Here is an 18,961-nt window from a genome sequence, read left to right as displayed (position 1 = left end):
GAGACGCCGGGGGGCACCCTGGGGACATTCGGGAGGCGTTCCGCGCTCAGCGGGGCGGAGGCATTGAACACGCCCCACCCCGCCCGCCGGAGACGAACCGCGGAGCCTCCTGGGAGATGTAGTTCTTCTCCTTCCACTTCCCTTTCTGCGAGGCCGCTTCGGGCGGAGCCGGCACCGCGACTCCCAGAGGCCTCCCGGCCCGGAGGCCACGCCCCCTGCCGCGAACGCCCAGAGCCGGGGCCTCCGCGGGATGGGGCCCAGCCGCCTGCGGGGACCTCGCGCGGTCGGCGGAGGGGCCGTGTGGCCGACGAGGCTGGGCTGCCGACTCTGCAGCCGCCCTGCGACCGGGACAGGAAGAGAGGAAGGCGCCTCGTAGCTCGAGGACGCGGAGACAGAGGGCGCCCCGGCCGGCCTCCGCTCAGACTGCCGCCCGGTCTCGGGAGGTCCGGGCATGAAAGTGCGGGCAAAGCCGCCAGCGGCTGGTGCCGAGGAAGGAGGGGTCGCTGCGGGCTGTGGAGCGGAGGCGGGTCTGTCGAGGGGGGAGCGCGAGCCTTGCTGACGGTGCCCGAGCAAGCCCCGCCTTGAGCGGCCTTCACTCTGCACCGGCGCCGAGCGCCTGGCGTGGGCTGCGGCCCGAGACAAACTGACCGCACAGACCCCTGCTGTCGTGCAGCTGGGATTCTCTTAAAATGGCCGAGAGCCCACGGAGAGCCGCAGGCCGCCGCAAGCTGCAGAGGTGGACAGGCATCGCTTTTGAGAGCAGCCAGGGAAGCCCGCTGCCTATCGGATAATTCAGGTCCGCCCTCGGGTTTGGGTGGATCTAGGGGGAGAAGGGATACGGTTTTACCCCGGGGACCCAGAGGCTACCAGCTTCTCGTGGGAGCGCCCGGGTATCTTACTCTGGCTGCACCTGTTCTGCTTCACTGTTGCCTCAGCCGTCAGTGGATGACACTTGCGGTACTGTCCTCTTGCCCCCTCCCGATCCTGCCCTCCCTGAGCCTCGGAACATCTTGTCCGTGCCCTTAGGCATCGCAGTCACCCCTCACAGTGAGGCTAGCTCCCAGCTGTAAGCTCCTACCTTCTGTCTTACCCACTCGCTCCCAACAAACTTGTTAAACCTCCTTGAGATCCCCTAGTCTGCTCCTGGCATCTGCTTCACAGTCAGGTTCCTTTTTTTTTTTTTTTTAAAGATTTTATTTATTTATTTGAGAGAGAGAGAATGAGAGACAGAGAGCATGAGAGGGAGGAGGGTCAGAGGGAGAAGCAGACTCCCTGCCGAGCAGGGAGCCAGATGCGGGACTCGATCCAGGGACTCCAGGATCATGACCTGAGCCGAAGGCAGTCGCTTAACCGACTGAGCCACCCAGGCCCCTCACAGTCAGGTTTCTTGAAAATCATTTCTATTCTCATTTTCTGCATTTGTTCACCTGTCTGCTCATCATAAAATTTCACTCTGGCCCAATTTCTGTTCACTCTACTGAAGACTTCTGGAAGTCTCTGACGAAGTCCTTATTGCCAAGCAGACTCTTCAGTTTTCTTCGTAGGTAAATATTGCAGCATTTGGCACTGTCAGTAACCTCATGCTTCTTAAAACCCTGTTCTCAGTCTAGTTGTCCTGCTGCTTCTTCAACCAGTCCTTCTCAGATTCTAGACAGGGCTCTTCTCAGCCCACGATTTATTGCTCTGTTCGTGTTTCCTTCCTTAGTCCTCTTATCTCTAGTCTGTGTATCTCCATGGCTTTCCCTCCTGTGTCACTGACTCTAAAAATGACTTCTGGCCCAGCTGGGCTCTCTGGAGCTCTCGTGGCGTTTATCCAGCTGCCCCTGGTTGTTGGCGCTCATGGCTCCCACAGGTTCTTCAAACTCAGCAAATTCCACCTGAACCCAGCTCTTCTGCAGGACCTGCACCTCCTGTCGTGTTCTGGATCCCTGAGAGCACCACGGCCGTCCTCAACCACCCAGGGCAGATGCCCGACAGTCAAGGAGATACCTCCTCGCCCTTCCGCTGCACCATGTGAGCAACGTCAGTAACTATCAGTTCTACCTCTTTAGTCGCTGTAACAAATGAATGAGTTTGCATCTCCTTCCTCGTCCCTCTCCCACTGTCCCTGCTGCCACGTTCTTAGGTCAGGTTCTTACCCCCCAGCTGGAGGATGGCAGTGATGCTTAGGAAAACTACACCTAGGATTACCTCCTGAACTGCAGTCCTTCCAAAGCCCAGCACTGTGCAGATGAGCAGAGCGCAGGAGGCCCACGACTCCCCTGGGTCCGCTGAGATCTTCAGAGCTCCGCCTCCAAGCCCCTCTCCCCCGCTCCCGTCCCTGTTTTCTCTCCTTGCCAGGTGTGTGGCCACACACACACACCCCTGCTGCTCTTCTCTGCAATTGCTTTCAAGGTTGGGAAGGTTTTCCCGGGCACCCAGTTTTAGGCAGTTTTCAAGTGTCTCTCTTTCATTTGCCTGATGGTATAACTAAGACAATGTTTATTTATTCTCTCACAATATTTACTGGATGCCTACTCTTTGTCAGGCATGATTCCAGTTGCTGGAGATAAAGTTTCTTCTCGAGCGTGCACTGTTAGCAGGGAACCAGACAAAAAATAGATGATATGGCAGGCAGTGTTTCTATGCCAAGAAGAAAATAAAGTAGGTCAAGAGGACAGGGAGGAATGGCGCGGAAGCAGGGTGCAGGTGTAGGTGGGTTGGTTAGAGACAACCTGTCTGGTAGGCTTTATTCGAGCAGAGAAGTGATGATGTGGAGGAACGAGCAAGCAGCTCTCCAGGGAAGGGATGTTCCAGGGAGAAGAAATAGCAAGTGGGGCTGGTTCTGGGGCCTGGGCAGCTGGGTCCCCATAGTCTCCTCACAGTCGTTCCTTGTGTGTCTGTATTTCCTTCCGTAACAACAGCAGTGCCATCCCTTCATTGACACCAGGTGCCAGGGCCCTCGGTGTACGGGATCTTATCCGTTCCTTAAATGTCACAGTGACCCCGACCCAACGTAGGTATCAGTAGTCTCCATTTTACGGGTGAGGAACTGAGGCTCAGAGAGGTTAAGTAACTTTTCTTAAACTAGATTTTTCTTTAAAAAGCCATACACACTCCCAGGAAAAATCAAGCATTACAGAAGGCCGGCCATGGAAAACCTGGGTCTTCCTTCCGTCTTCTCCCCCCATCCCTTCATCCCCCGCTCCAGGAGTCTCCACAGTTAACAGTTTCTTGGGTGACCCTTCTGATGCTTTCCATGCCTCTGCAAGCATGTATCTAGGATAGATGTCTTTTTCTGCAAATGGGGCCATCCTGTACGTACCATTCTGCACCTTTTTGACCCCAGCAGCACAACCTTGATTCAGTGGTGTACCTGTGATGTGGCATGCTCTGTCCTCGCACCAGGGACACAGTGATGAGGAGGAAAAGCCCCTTCCTCGCGGGGCCTGCCTGACCCACCGCGATGCCGCACACAGAGGCTTCTCAGGCACAGTAGCCTCGCCTGGGGTGTAGACAGGGTTTCCAAGGCTTTTCCAGACCAGTGCTCAGCGAACAGCCTGGGTACTTTGCAACATGTACCCTATGTTTCTAGAATTAAGATGGCATGTCATTGAAAATGTGTAAATGTCAGATTGCTGCCCTGAAAACCTGTCTTGCATTACACTCCACCTTCAGTGGGGAAGGGGGCAGTTTTCTGCACTCTCCTTAATAGTAGACATCCCTATCTCACTGATTTACGACGATGAAAACAAGTTTTTTAAGAGAAGGATATTGAATTTTGTGGGGGCAAAACGTGCACGGGTCTTGGTTAGAATGGCCTCTCTTTCTGTCTCTACCTTGTTCTCTTCTTCGTGCTCTGCTGCCCCTCATCTCTGCCCTTCCCCATCGCACCTGTCCTCCACACCCACCCTCCGTGGGCTCTCCCCCCACCTCTGTTCCTGCCTTTCCTTCCCTGTCTTGCTCCAGCCTTCCTCTGCCTTCGCCTCCCTCCCTCGGGGGAGCGCGCTGCCCTGTGGCTGCTGCCTGCCCCTCTCTCTGGCCGTGGGGCGGAGCGAGACAGCCCAGCTCTGCAGGGCAGGTGACTCTTCCTCCGGGCCCTCCGCTCCTCTCCTCCTGGGGCAGCGCCTTGCCTACCATAGTCACCATGCTGAGGAGAGCTGCGGGGCACCAAGGAAGCGTGCCCAGCGTTTGCTGAGGCGAGTCCTCGGGGAGCCCGGCTGCCCACGGGGAGAGGTGGGCTGGGAGTGGGGGGCAGGATGCTCCCCTTCTTCTGTTTCCTCCTCCAGTGCCCACAGACAGCTCCTGCTGGGCTTGACTCTGGTGGTTAAAAAAGAGGGCTACCCAGTTAACATAGCTGAGGACCAGTGCACGGAGGGGGTCTTTCGTGGGGGCTTCAGACTTCAGTGAAGGCCCCGGGCTCAGCTGGAGATGCCGGGACAAAGTCAGGAGGGGGAACCAAATATTCCCACACATATCCTGTGGGAATATCAGAGCTACAGGGTGAGGCTGTGAGGCCAGACCCCAGCGCTTCTCTCGAAGGGTCTGGTGAGGGCTCCTTATGAACGCCGAGACTCTCGGGGGAGCCCGGCGGCCAGCTGGCTCCTCCTCCAAAAGCTCCCACAGGTCCTTTGGGCACAGAGCTCTTTTTTTTTTTTTTTTAAAGATTTTATTTATTTATTTGACAGAGAGAGAGATAGCGAGAGAGGGAACACAAGCAAGGGGAGTGGGAGAGGGAGAAGCAGGCTTCCCGCGGAGCAGGGAGCCCGATGTAGGGCTCGATCCCAGGGTCCTGGGATCGTGACCTGAGCCGAAGGCAGACGCTTAACGACTGAGCCACCCAGGTGCCCCTGGGCACAGAGCTCTTGGCTTTTTGTCCTCGGGCTTTGCCTTAAGAGCTGGTCTGTAGCAAGGCCCACTCCCTGGACTTCTCCTGAGGCCTGGCTGTCTCCGTGCTCTGTAACAGCATAGCCGGTGTGAGACCCCTCTGCTGGGCCCTGGACGGACGGGCCTCCCTGGCACGGGCGGGCTGGGGGTGGGCAGCGAGCATGCACACGCTGCTCCAGAGAAGCTGAGAACACATCTCGGGGGCAGCCCGTGCCCCCTGTAACCAGGAAGAGTTCCAGCAGGAAATCCCACCACCCAGAGCAGCAGGGCCTCTGCCTTAAGGACAGTGTAATTTCAGGGGAGACAGACATTTCCTGATCATTAATGCATAAGACACAAAGGCCACGAAAGAACAAGAAATAGGGCTGGAGGGTGGAGGAAAGGGTGGCATGACCTTCCGCAAGCAGAGGCTCCTGAAGGAAGGCTTCCTGGAGGAGGTGGTATGTGAGCCTTGCAGGACAGCCAGGTTCTTGACAGGGGGAGGTAGGAGGTTAAGCAGAGGAGGAGGACTTACTTTTAGACCCCAGAGGTCACCATGCTCCTGAATCTGACTTGAGAATTTCCTGTGGCCGTCTCTGGTCCCTGGAATGACACGGGGGGATGGGGGGGGGCAGGAACCAGGAGGGTGAAGCACCCAGAAGTGCTTCAGAGAGCGCTCCCTCTGGGGCTTCATTCTGCTTCTCCCCACATGAGCTCCCTCTCCAGCAGCTTCCCGGGGTCAGTGGGGACTGGGATTGTCAGCGGCCTTGCAGTCGAGCAGGGCTGCTCGCCCTCCCTGAACTCAGGGAGGGTAGGCCGAGCCGGGGCAGCGGGAGCTGGCCACGGACTCCGTATCCCGTAGAAGGAAAATCACAGAAGTGGACAAGCAGAGTTATCTGTGGCCGTGTAGCAAGTCGCCGCACAAGTTAGCAGCCCAAGGCCAGCATCTGTTCCGTCCCGGAGTCAGGGACCAGGCCCGGCTTCGTCGGGGGCTTGCGCCCTGGGCTGTGTTCGAGGCTGCGGACCGTGGCCATCAGAGGCTCCACGCAGGCAGGCTGCACGCGCGAGCTCCCTCGCTGGTGGCGCCAGGACCAGTTCCTCCCGGGCTGTCCTGCTCTCTGCCACACTGGTCTCTCCAGAGGGCGGCTCAGCGCGGGGCCGGCGGCTTCCCTCTGGGGGAGCCCGGGAGGGCAGGCGAGGAGGAAGGCCGCCTTTTCTGTAGCCTCATTTAAGAGGGCATCTGTCTGTCAGGTGCAGGCCGCACTCCAGGGGAGGGGATCACCCGGGCACGGGGACCCAGAGAGTGGGGTCATCGAGGGCCGTGGTAGGGGCCGCTCTGTTTCTGCTCCTCCAGCGGCCCCGGGCCTCCAGACGTCGCAATGCTGCGTTCCGTGCGTTGATACTCTGCTTATTTTACTGGCATTTTTCAAACTGTAGCCTGAATTGTTCCATCACGAGAGAGGTGTACCCAGAGAGTTGTACCCAGTGCAGTGGCAAGAGGTGTCCTCCTTTAAAAAGCATTCTGTCTACGTCATTCCCTGAGTAAGCCCTTCCAGGGCATCTGATTATTGTTCGTTCCCATTTCCCGAGTGACATGGAGCATCTTTTCTTAAGCTTACAAGTTATTTAGGGGCGCCTGGGTGGCTCAGTCGGTGAAGCGTCTGCCGTCGGCTCAGGTCATGATCCCGGGGTCCTGGGATCGAGCCCCGCATCGGGCTCCCTGCTCGGTGGGGAGCCTGCTTCTCCCTCTCCCACTCCCCCCCCCCATGCGCTCTCTCTCTCTCTCAAATAAATAAAATCTTTTTTAAAAAAAGAAGAAGCTTACGAGTTATTTGTGTTTTCCTCAGAGCCACGGTGGGCCCGCAATCTCTTTATACTTCCAGAGCCCCTGATGGTCCAGTCTTGGGAGTGGAGGAACAGGGAGGAAAATCTGAGAAGGAAGTGTAGGAGCCCTGGTGCCCCCGGCCACACAGACAAGGCTTGGACCCCAGACGGATCCAAGTCTTGAGAGAACGCCTTGTGATATTCCCGGAACAGAACAGCGTGGGAGGAGCTGACTCCCTGTCCCCAGGGCTGTCCTGACACAGGGTGCGCCACCTGCAGGCTCCGATGAGGCCTGAAGCCATACAGCGGCTTAGCCAGGGAGGGCAGGGGCCCTCAGCAGGAGGGGCGGTCTTCCACATCGTGGTCATCTGGCCACTTCCCCTTTACTCTGCATGAGGGTGCTGGAGACCTGGCACCTTTGGCTAGTCTTCCTTTCATCGTCTGTGTAAGTAATAAACCGAATCTAGGAAGGGCTCAAGGTTTCTTTACTGGCAAAGCTGTCAGTCTTGATGGAATGGAAGGAAAAGGGAGGGAGAAGATGGATTCCCGGCCCCAGCCCTGCCCGATTTGGGGAGCATACTCCGTAACTCCTCTTGCCTGGTGCCAATTCTTTCCTCCGAGGCTTCATGCAGCCCCCTGGAGGTTTGCCCACTTCTCCCTCAGGGTACTGGACCCACATCCGCCCCAGTGGTTCCACCAGGAGACACTCAGGCTGGAGGGGGTGCTCAGGTGGACCAGCAAAGTATAGAGGATGAGGGGCGCCTTCTCTCTTCCCCAACACTTTACTATGGAAATCTGCAGTTGTACCGTTCACATTTTCCTAGACTTTCTTGCATCTGGGCAACCATCCATGAGTCCATTTTTTTCTTGATGCATTCAGAGTGAATTAGAGACTCCAGGATGCTTTCCCCTGCGTGCTTCAGCATGCACACATTAACTAGAATTCATTGTCCACAGTATTCCTTTTGGCCCAAAACTTACAGTGAAGCGCCCTGCTCATAAGTGAACCCTTGCTGAGTTGTGCCAAATCCGTACACCTTTGTAACTCAGACCCTTATCAACATCCTGAGCATCCCCGTCACCCCGAGAAAGTCCCCTCATGCTCCTCAATCAGTCCCCACTCCCTCTCAGAGGCAAACGCTCAGTACCCTGCCTGGCAATCATGGAGCACAAAGCAAGAGGAATTTCTAGAGCGTTAAAGCAGGTGAAAACCCATTGAAAATTTAAAAAATAGGTATATTAAAATTCAAAATATTTCTTAAGTTTAAATATTTATATAAAACCAATTGATGATTTTACCTTACCAGTTTTAATGGAAACAAACTCAGTCATATTTCCAAAGTCTATTCCTTATTTTCAGTGGAGAGAATGGCCAGGTTGATTTCTTTTGACCACGTGATGAGCTTAAATGTTTCATGGTCATGAACTGCAGCTTACCGAGATGTCTTATGGGACGCCACTGGGACGGGCAGGGTGAACGGCCTTCTCGAGGCCGCTCCCGGAGTAGAGAGGCGTGCACTCCGCACTGTGAACTGTTCTAGAAGATGCAGACGCCAGACACGGGGATCATTGTACATCATCAAGTACTGATATTGCATGCTGCTTAGATAATTCCAGATGAAACTTCTGTAGTCCAGAGGATTTACGTCAGAATATTGAAGAGTCCAATTGGTGGCTGCTTTGCGGAAATCAGATGTATACACAGAAAATAATTTTTCTCCAGTTAAAAATTCAGAATCTGAAGACAGCTTTTTTTTTTTTTTTAAGGTTCCAGGAGTGCCATCCTGAACTTGGAATGTGTAGCCTTCAGAGGTAGTTCCTGGCACAGCATTAGAATCTGAAGACGTGGCAGGAGAGTGGGAGCTTAATCTCCATCGGCTGTGCAGCTTTCTCATCATTAGCCCCACTGTCCAGCGATTCCTTTTCAACTTCCATATTTTTATTTTGAAACTCAGGCCGTATGTTCATATCTTCCGCTACAATCTTACATTCATCGGCGACTTTCAAGTTACATTTGTGCTGTAAGCAGAGGGACAGCATTAAGCACAGCTGGATGCACAGTCGTGTTTCACTGTCTAGCGTCCCACACAGACGTGAGACGTGTGCAGTCTGCACTGCGATGCTTTCAATGTCAACATATTGTAGTTTTCATTTGATATATATTTCAATATTTATAAATATCTTTGTGGGTGAAGTGCCTGATTGCATTTAATTTTGAACCTCATGGGGTATCTGGATGTGTTTTTAACGGAGGTTTTAGACATCAGAATATCCCTTCTGCTCATTAATTTTTTTTGAAATCACAAAAAAAGATACATGTGTATATCTTTTACACAGTGCCAAAGAAGCTTATCAAATCTGGTTTCACACAAGGGGCATTTTTGCACATGAAGATTATGAGTGAGGGAGGCACCAAGGTGACAGTCATATTTCGGGGAAAATCATGGTGTACGCGCTCTTGTATAACTCGCCATCCTTGCTCCCTTATTACATCCCTGCTCACGAGCACTTTTTATATCAACTCTCTTTCCAACCTCTACTTTCCTGCGCTAGACCTAGGAGGCTTTTTCTTTCATTCCGATAAAGTCAGTATACGTTATTTTATCCTTACGACATTACTCTCCATGCAAGCAGCCCTCACAGTCTGACACTTGTTTACAGTGGGCACAATCAGAGAGTAAGGAAAAGTATTTGCATCCTTAATTCTTGATAGGCGATCTACGTGGTTTGCTTACAGCATTACACATTTGTTCTGTATTTTATTAGACAAGACATAGGGACTTCCAGCAGTTTCTTGGGATTCTCTAAGATGCACGTTACTTTTTGTTCAAAGTGTCATAGCTAAAATCATTCAAAATATTCTGCCATTCAAGGCGCCTGGGTGGCTCAGTTAGCTAAACGACTACCTTCGGCTCAGGTCATGATCCCAGGGTCCTGGGATGGAGCCCTGCATTGGGCTCCCTGCTCCTCGGGGAGCCTGCTTCTCTCTCTCCCTCTGCCTGCTGCTCCCCCTGCCTGTGCTCTGTCTCTCTCTCTGTGTGTCAAATAAATAAATAAAATCTTAAAAAAAAAATTCTGCCATTCTTTGTTTCTCTGATTTCATCATCTGCAAGTCGTCATCTAATAAACCATCAGATTGAATATTTAAAAAAAAAAAAAACACTTCCATTTTAGAGACCATCACAATGAAACATCAACTTTTCAAGGTCACAGATTCTGTTTAAATTTTTCTAATCTTTGAAACCTTTTTTTGCATTGCAAAAATTTGATTGTTATATTACTGCAGAAAAGTATGCATGAAAAATAAAGACAATTCTTTGGAATAAATGAGCCAATCACAGTGAATTCACTTGCCTAGAACATTAAAAAAAAAAGTCTTTAGAAAAATCTTTGGACTATTATTTAGCAAAAAAAAAAAAAAAGAGGAAGTTCTGATACATGCTACAACATGGGTGAATCTTGAAAACATTTGCCAGGTGAAATGAGCCAAGCAGAAGACAAACAGTGTAGGGTTCCGCTTACACGAGTTACCTAGAGTAGGCAAATTCACAGAGACAAAGCAGATTAGAGTGTACTGGGGGCAGGGGAAGAAAGAGGTCGGGAGGTATCACTTGGCGTCCGGTGCGCTGAAAAGTTCTGGAAACAGTGGTTGTGGTGCAGTGTTGTGAAGGCACCTAATGGCGCTAAAGGGGACACTTCAAATGGCTAAAATGGTAAGTTTTCTGTTATGTATATTTTACCACAATGAAAAAGTCAACTAAGGAAAGTCATCAACCGCGCAGAACATAAACATACCCAAGACCCCATAACTGCCTCCCTGGGCCCCTCCCAGTGAAGAGCCAGTGCGCACCAGGAGACCCGCATGGGAGCGTTCAGAGCGGTAGCATTTGCTGAGAGCCTCAGGCTGGACACAACTCAGCTGTCCGTAAACGCAAGGGCGCATTTGTGAGGGGCAGTGACGAGAAGAGGTCAGGTCCGACCGCTAACAGTTCAGACGAGTCTCACCAACATGGTGCTGAGCGACAGAAGTCAGAGTTGGAAGAGCACATACTGTATGATTCCTCTTATATGAGGTTCAAACCCAGGCAAAATCAACCTGGAGCATAGTGCTAACCTTGAGGGGTGGTGACTGGAAATGGCTTCTGGGATGCATGAAATATTCTGTTTTGTGATCTGAGTCCTAGTTAGTGGGAGTATTTACTTGGTGAAAATTCATCAAGCTATATACACTTAGGATTTGTGTACTTGCCTGTAAGTATGGTTTTACTTCAGTAAAAAAAAGTTTACTTAAAAAAAAATCAAAGAAATCAATCATTACAAATAGCAGAAAATTATGTACCCGGCGGAAATAAAGTAGTAAAAGTATTTTTTATATAAAAAAGTGAATAATGGTGGGGCACCTGGGTGGCTCAGTTGTTAAGCATCTGCCTTCGGCTCAGGTCGTGACCCCAGGAGTCCTGGGACCAAGCCCCGCATTGGGCTCTCACCCCTCATCGGGCTCCCACCCCACATCGGGCTCCCTGCCCCGCAGGAAGCCTACTTCTCCCTCTCCCACTCCCTCTTTCACTGTGTCTGTGTTCCCTTTCTCGCTGTGTCTTTCTCTGTCAAATAAATAAATAAAATCTTTAAAAAAAGTGAATAATGGTGACCTATTTATCACTGACTTACATGAATGAAGTATAAAAGTGTCCTAGTAAATTTATTTTCCTGGTTAAAAATTCTCAGAAAATGTTAGATCAAATCTCATTTGTGAAAAGTCAAATATATTCATAAATAAGATGTGTATTGCTCATCTCAGTGCCTGAGATGGGGTCCAGAAAAGCCTTTTGAGGAAGTGACCTTTGAGCTGAATTTGGGGAGTGAGCAGCCGCTTCAGGAGTGGAAGTTGTTCTAATCAAAGGGAACGGCAGGGACCCAGGCTTGAGGTCCAAAGACCTGCTGTGTCCTGGAGAAAGAAAGGAGCCCAGGGGCAGTGCCACAGTCAAGGGATGGGCCTCATGAGGTTGGAGGGGGGAGGAGGGGAGCTAATGGAGGACCTCATAAGCATGGCAGGGAGTTTGGATTTGATTCCAAGCAAATGGGAAGCAACTGAGAAACTTAAAGCAGGGGAGGGCAATAGGCCAAGCTGTGTTTTAAAATGATCTCTCTCCCTTTCTGAAAAATCAACTATAGGAGGGCAAGAGTCTAACAGGGAGGAGGCAGTCTCATTTGTCTCAGAAAGAAATGCCAACATGCCTCAGAGATATTGGGGGTTCGGTTCCAGAACACCACAATAAGGCCAATATTGCAGTTAAGTGAGTCAAGTGAACTTACTGGTTTCCCAGTGCATATTAAAGTTATGTTTACATGATACTGTAGTCTGTGAGGTAGGCAACAGTATTATGTCTAAAAAATATACATACTTTAATTAAAATATATTTTATTGCTAAAAAATGCTAACCGTCATCTGAGCTCTCATTGAGTCATAGTCCTTTTGCTGGAGGAGGTTCTTGCCTTGATATTCATGGCCGGTGACAGATCAGGGTGGTGGCTGCTGATGGCCGGGGTGTCTGTGGCAGGTTCCTAAAATAAGACAACAAAGTTAGTTTGGTGCATCAATGGCCCCTTCCTTTCACGGACAATTTCTCTGTCACATGTGATGCTGTTTGATAGCATTTCACCCACAGTAGAACTTCCTGCGGCCGCTTTATCACCTAAGCATCCGTAATGTCCTAAATCCTGTGTTGTCCCTTCAACGGTCTTCATGGCATCATCACCAGGACTAGATTCTGTCTCAGAAAACTGCTTTCTTTGTTCATCCATAGGAAGCAACTCCTCACCCCTCACGTTTTATCACAAGATTGTCACAATTCAGTCCCATCTTCCGGCTCCACTTGTAATTCCAGTTCTCCTGCTGTTCCCAGCCCATCTGCAGTGGCTTCCTCACAGAAGGCTTGAACCCTCCATGTCATCCGTGAGGGCTGGAATCAGCTTCTTCCAAACTCTTATTAATGTTTGGGAAAATCTGTTGTTTAGTGTAGCCACGTTCATTCGTTATCTCACTAGATCTGGACAACTTGCTGCAGCTTCTCCATCAGCACCTGCTGCTTCACCTTGCACTTGTATGTTATGGAGACTGACGACTGACTTCTCTCCTTAAACCTCCTGAACCAACCTCTGCCAGCTTCTGACTTCTCTCCTGCAGCTTCTTCACCTCTCAGCCTTCACAGAATTGAAGAGAGTCAGGACCTTGCTCTGGATTGGGCTTTGGCTTAAGGGAATGTTGATCTTCTATCCAGACCGCGAGAACTATCTCCATATCAGCAATAAGCCTGTCTTGCTTTCTTCTCAACGGTGTGTTCACTGGCGTGGCCCTTCTAATTTCCCTAAGAACTTCTCTTTTGCATTCACAACTGGGAGGACTGTTTGGTGCAAGAGGCCTAGCCTTTGGCCTGTCTCAGTTTTGACATGCCTGCCTCAGTGTCATCATTTGTAGCCTTTGATTGAAAGTGAGAGATATGTGGGCGCCTGGGTGGCTCAGTTGGTTAAGCGACTGCCTTCGGCTCAGGTCATGATCCTGGAGTCCCGGGATCGAGTCCCGCATCGGGCTCCCTGCTCGGTGGGGACTCTGCTTCTCCCTCTGACCCTCCCCCCTCTTATGCTCTCTCTCTATCTCATTCTCTCTCAAATGAATAAATAAAATCTTTAAAAAAATTAAAAATTAAAAAAATTTAAAAAAAAGAAAGTGAGAGATATGTAACTCTTCCTTTCACTTCAGCACTTAGAGGCCATTGCAGGGTTATTAACCGACCTAATTTCAGTATTGTTGTGGCTCAGGGAACAGGGAGCCCGAGGAGAGGGAGAGGGATGGGGAACGGCCAGTGGGTGGAGCAGTGAGGACACGCACGACATTTATTGGTCATGTTTGTTGTCTTCTATGGGTGCCACTCATGTGCCCAAAACGAGTGCAGTAGTAACATCAAAGATCACTGAGCACAGATCATCATAACGAATATAGTGAACAAGTTTGAAATATTGCAAAAATTACCAAATGAGCAAATGCTATTGGAAAAATGGGGCCAGGAGACTTGCTTGACACTGGATTGCCACAAATCTTCCATTTGTAAAAACTACAGTATCTGTGATGCACAATAAAGCAAAGCACAATAAAATGAGATATGCCTATAATGGGGCTTGGTCTAGGGTCACAGTGGCAGAAATGGGACGTGGAAGAGTTTTGGAAGTAGAACAGGCAAGACCTACTAACGAATTCTATGTGTGGGATGAGGGAAAGGTAGGAATCAAGGCTGATGCCTAGGTAAATGGTGATTTGAGAAAGACGAGGGTGAATAGGTTTTGGGGAGAGGGCAAGAGTTGTATTTGGCATATACTGTAAATGGCATGATTTGAGGTGCTTACTAGATATCCAAGTGGGGATGCTGAGGAGGTAGGTGGGGATATATGTATGTACAGTTCTGAGAGGAGGTCAAGGCCAGAGACATGTACAGGTGTGTCATCAGAATACAGGTGTATTTAAAGCCAAAGAACTAATAAAGATGATTTTGAAAGTGAGTAAATTAAAGACAAAAGAGGGTCTAGGACCATGCCCTGGGCGTGTCAATGTTTAGATAAAGGGAAGCCAATATCAAATCTGAAAAGAGGGCTCGGAGTGGGCCACATTTCCCTTCTAACTTGAGGCTGGTGGGACTACAGGGCCTAGGGATTACAACCCCCACAGGGTTTCTTTCTGCCATGACAGTAGCTGGCTTTATCATTCTGTGAAATGGCTACAAATTGCAGACAGAGGGCGCAAGCAGAACATGCGCCCATCCACTATTGTCTTTTTAGGATACTGAAATTTTTCTAATTGTGAAAAGGTCTATGGCTCCCCCACTGAGTTACACTCATCTTTTTGGTATTTAGGACCCCTTGTGAAATGACCCCAAGGTAACTTGGACCTCAAGTCCTACCCACCTACCCAACTCCTCTCCATCCGTTACAGAGATGTGGCAGCCCTGCACCCCATTGTGCGCTGCCCTCTAGCCAAGATGAATCTAACATTCACACCTGACTTTGGAAGCCCCAGAGAAGGTGTGCAGTCCAGGCCCCCTCACAGCCGTGCACTCCACACATGCACTTGGGTGCCCATGCACACACGTCTCTTGTAGTCTGAGGACTTTCCACTCTGGCTAGTGGATACAGGAACTATTCCTGGCCCTGTATGAACTTCGAGAATTACTAGTCCTGTTCCTTCCTGTTTTTCCCCCAGCCTTAGGTGGTCATCCTACTCTAGTGCTCATCGGTTCTCACCTGAAGATGCAAGGGGACCCCTCTGCAGACCTATCCAACAGGCTATAGTACTTTCCTCCAAAGGCTGTTAAGAGATTATATCAAATTATCATATGCAAAGTGCCTAACTAGCGCCTGGCCCCAAACAGGCGGCACCCAGTGTTCTCAGTTTTCTGCCCCTTCTTCATAATAAAAATAGCGAAGTGAATTACTTTTGCACAGTGTGAAGCTTTTTCTGACATTTATGCAAACTTCCCCACACCAGAGTTGCTATAAAATCCTTCCTGCCGCCTGGAATACAGCACAGCTGTCATTTCTTCATTCTCCTTCTTCATTCTAGCTGCCTGCTGCCTGGGCCCATGGACAGTACCTTATGTGCTGGGGTTTTGAGGTGTCAGTATTCCACTCTGGACATCAAGCTCTTCCAGTTATTACTGTCGTGTAACAAATTACCCCCAAACTTAGCAGCTTAAGAAACATTTTTTGGGGCGCCTGGGTGGCTCAGTTGTTAAGCGTCTGCCTTCAGCTCAGGCCATGATCCCAGGGTCCTGGGATCGAGCCCCGCATGAGGCTCCCTGCTCGGTGGGAAGCCTGCTTCTCCCTCTCCCACTCCCCCTGCTTGTGTTCCCTCTTTCACTGTGTTTCTCTCTGTCAGATAAATAAAATCTTAAAAAAAAAAAAAAAAAAAGAAACATTTTTTGCTTGTCATTCTGTGGCTCAGGATTCTTGAAGGGCTCAGCTGGGCAGTCCTTGCTCGAGGTCTCTCACGAGGTCACAGTCAAGATGTTGGCTGGGGCTGGAGTCATCTGAGGGTTCCATTGGGACGGATGTCCTCGATGACTCACCTGACAAGGCAGGCAGCCAGCGCTGGCTATTGGCTGCGAGCTCAGCCTGTGTTGCTGAGTTCTGTGCCTACATGGAACTTCTCCAGCGCAGCTGGTGACCAACTCCCCAGCAGGTGTCTCCAGAGAAGCAGGCAGAAGCTGCATGGCCTTTTATGACCTAGCCTTGGCGATCAGATAATGGCACATCTTTCCCTCTCTAACAGCCAAGGCAGTCACAGTTCACCCAGCTTCAAGGGGAGAGGACTCGCAGCCTACCTCTTGATGGAAGGTGGCAGGGATACATTTTAGAAGAGCATGAGGGATGGGAGATATTGTTGCAGCAAACTTTGGAAAATACCGTCTGCCACAGAGGCAGCTGGTAATGTCCTGGGACAACAGGTACCTTCCTTGTCTCTAGACAGTTTACACTCTTAAAATCAGAAATTAGGATTTTTTTTCTAAGAGCAAAATAGCAAACTCAGTTTGGGCAGTCCTGGGCAAGCACACAGGAGGCACTGCTCTCGGCTCCAACCTTCTGGACATTCCTGAGGTAAGAAGGCTTGTGTCATGCACTTTGAGCTTCAAAAACAGACATATCATTCATTCATCCAATATAATGAGCAGCTATTATGTGCCAGGTGCTGGGGGTACAGTTATGTATAAAGCCAAACGTGGTTCCTGACCTCTACTGGCTTACATTCTGATGAGAGATACAGCTCATGAATGAAGTAATTACATAAATACCTGTAAAACTGTGACGGGGATAAAAGCTCTAACGGAGAGGTGTAAAGGGGGATGCTTAGGGCACTCAAGAAAGGTTTTCCTGAGGAATGGATGACTCCGCTGAAATCTGAGGAATGAATGGAATTTAACCAGGAGAAGGGAGTCAAGGAGAACATACCAAGCCAAGGGACCCACTGAGAAAACGTCTTGGGACAAGAGAAAGACAAGGATAAGGGACTGAGCGAAGCTCTGAGAGAGAAGCCTGACTGGAGGCTGTGATTCAGTGACACAGACTTGGTGGGGGAGGGAGTCAGGGAGTGGATCTAAAAGGCTTTCAGGACATAAAACTGGTAGGACTTGGTGATGGAGGGTGTCCTGGGCATCTACCCCTGCCTAATAAAGTACCACACACCTAGCGCCTTAAAGCCCTATCCATCTAGTATCCCACCGTTTCCATGGGTTGGGAATCTGGGCACAACTGGGTCCTCTGAGAGGCTGCAGTCAGGTGTTGGCCAGGGGCTGGGCGCTCGTCTGAGACTCAACAAGAAGGATCTGCTTCAAAGCTCAGACAGCTGTTGGTGGCGTTCGTTTCCTTGTGGGCTCTTGGACTGAAAACCTGAGATTCTTGCTGACTCGTCACCTGGAAGCCATCCTCAGTTCCTTACTGTGGTCCTCTCCACAACATGGTGGCTTGCTTCTTCAGAGCCAGCAAGGGAGGGAGGGTCCCCAAGCAGGACAGGTGTCACAGACCTGTGTGAAAGAATCACATCCACATAGTCACATACATCCTGACACCTTTGTTGGACTCTGTTGGCCAGAGCAAGTCATGGGCCCTGGTCACACTCAAGGGATGGGGACCACACAAGGGTTGAATCCTAGGAGATGGAGATCATGGGGGCCACTCGGAGGCTCTCTTCCATAGAGGAGTTCTGGGGTGGAGCACAGGGCTGTGTCAACCCAAGAAGAATAGACTGAAGGGGGTAGGGGTGGGGAGTGGAGAGAAGGGTTCCAGTTGGGACACGTTGAATTTGAGGCACTTTTGAGACATCCAAGAGGTATCACGTGGGTACTTACTTGAATTCACGATCTGGAGCTGGCAGGAAATATAAATTAATAAACCATGTTCAGATAAACAGTAATTCAAGCCAAGTGTGGATGGGATTGTCCAGGGAGGGGGTACAGAATGAGGAGAAGACCCAGGGTCTAGTCTTAAAGAATTCCATCCAGGAGTAGCTGGGCAGAAGGCGCTGGGCCTGTGGATGAAGAGAGACCGAGCGGCCAGAGAACAGGAATAAAACCAGGAGAGTGATGTGTCTCACAAGCCAAGGAGAAAGAGGCCACCATTGTCAATACTGCTGGGATTCACGGAAGATGACTGGAAAGCTCAGCTCCATTTAGCAACAGAGTGGGAGTCACTGGAGGCCTTAGCAGGAACTGTTCCGGAGAAGTGGTGAGGTCAAGCTGGGGTCCGGTCGGCCGCCCTGTGCACGAGAGGCAACGGCACGGGAGACTGTGGGTATTGTTAGAGTATTTCCGCTGTGAGGAGGAGGCAGGTCCTGTCCAGAGGGTACGGCGGGGGCAGTGAGGTTTCCGACCGTGCTGAGTGACGTGCGGCGCAGAAGAGAGGCATAAGGCTTGCTGGGCCCTGCAGAGTCCCAAAGCCACATCTCACCAGAAACAAGCTGGGTTTCTCACTCACGCCAGCAGCGACGGAGACCACCGCCCGGGGACACCTAGCTAGGGCGACGCTGCAAAGTGCTTCGGGGACTGGGGTGTGTGGTAGTAGTTCCGCGGGGCTCTGCTGCGGACTGGGGGTCAGGAAGAGGAGGGAATCCCGGGACGGGGCGCCCTGATCAATCTTATCCAAAAGGCAGGGGGCCCAGACAAAGCTTGCTCGTACTGGGCAGGGCCGAGGGAGGTTCGGTCACTTCTGTGGCTCGGACTACACTCAGTCCGTGTGCGTTCAGCAAGATGGGAGCGGTCCCGTGCTCTTCGTCTGTCGGAGGCTGGCGTCCACGTTGGTCACTGCGTCCCTCCGGCAGGAGGACGCCGAGGCCTCGCCGTGCGCACGGCCGGCGGGCTCGCCCGCTGCGTCTCCGGGCACGTCGCGGAGGCGCCCTCGTTCCCGCCCGCCAGCAGCCTGCACTGGCGCGGACAGGCCGACGGAAGCGCCCTGCACGGTTGCCCGGGGCCGCCGGCCCTCTCGTCTCTACAGCGGGCCAGGAATGCGGGCCTGCCGAGGCGGTGTGAGGACGAAGGACCGGACGCCTTCCCGGACATCGGGGCCCGCTACGCTGCCCCTTAAGCGCTAACCCTTCTGTCCACACCGGCCCTCCAGGAACCGGACGCCCGGCCAAGCGAGGGCAGGGAGGGCCGGCCCCGCCGCCTGCGGGGAACGTGGCGGCCGCGGCGGCGCCCCCGCCCGCCCGAAGCGACGGCAACCTGCGCGCATGCGCGCCGCCCCGCCCGCGCGCGCG

The 18,961-nt window shown here is 51.5% G+C and overlaps 2 long non-coding RNA genes across 4 annotated transcripts; one reads left to right on the top strand and one right to left on the bottom strand.

The window, feature by feature from the left end:
• Positions 1 to 185: 185 nt before the first annotated feature.
• LOC123838667 (uncharacterized) lies at positions 186 to 8,863 on the top strand. 3 transcript variants are annotated; one of them, XR_006789484.3, is made up of 4 exons: positions 194 to 796; positions 1,484 to 1,544; positions 1,853 to 2,022; positions 8,437 to 8,863. It is a non-coding gene; the product is annotated as an uncharacterized LOC123838667 (long non-coding RNA). The 3 variants fall into 3 exon arrangements; XR_010410368.1 differs by having other exon boundaries at positions 186 to 796; positions 1,484 to 2,022; XR_006789485.3 differs by lacking the exon at positions 1,484 to 1,544 and having other exon boundaries at positions 198 to 796.
• LOC123838668 (uncharacterized) lies at positions 8,554 to 18,921 on the bottom strand. The gene is made up of 4 exons (XR_006789486.3): positions 17,559 to 18,921; positions 16,933 to 17,234; positions 12,110 to 12,231; positions 8,554 to 8,688 (listed from the first exon to the last, which is right to left on the bottom strand). It is a non-coding gene; the product is annotated as an uncharacterized LOC123838668 (long non-coding RNA).
• Between the last annotated feature and the right edge of the window lie 40 nt (positions 18,922 to 18,961).

The sequence above is a fragment of the Mirounga angustirostris genome, unplaced genomic scaffold, assembly GCF_029215605.1.
Source record: "Mirounga angustirostris isolate CCGP_5_RB_7025 unplaced genomic scaffold, mMirAng1.0.hap1 SCAF_3, whole genome shotgun sequence".
NCBI classification, from domain to species: domain Eukaryota; kingdom Metazoa; phylum Chordata; class Mammalia; order Carnivora; family Phocidae; genus Mirounga; species Mirounga angustirostris.
The sequence above is the reverse complement of the archived record's forward strand: the minus strand, read 5'-3'. Positions and strand labels throughout refer to the sequence as shown.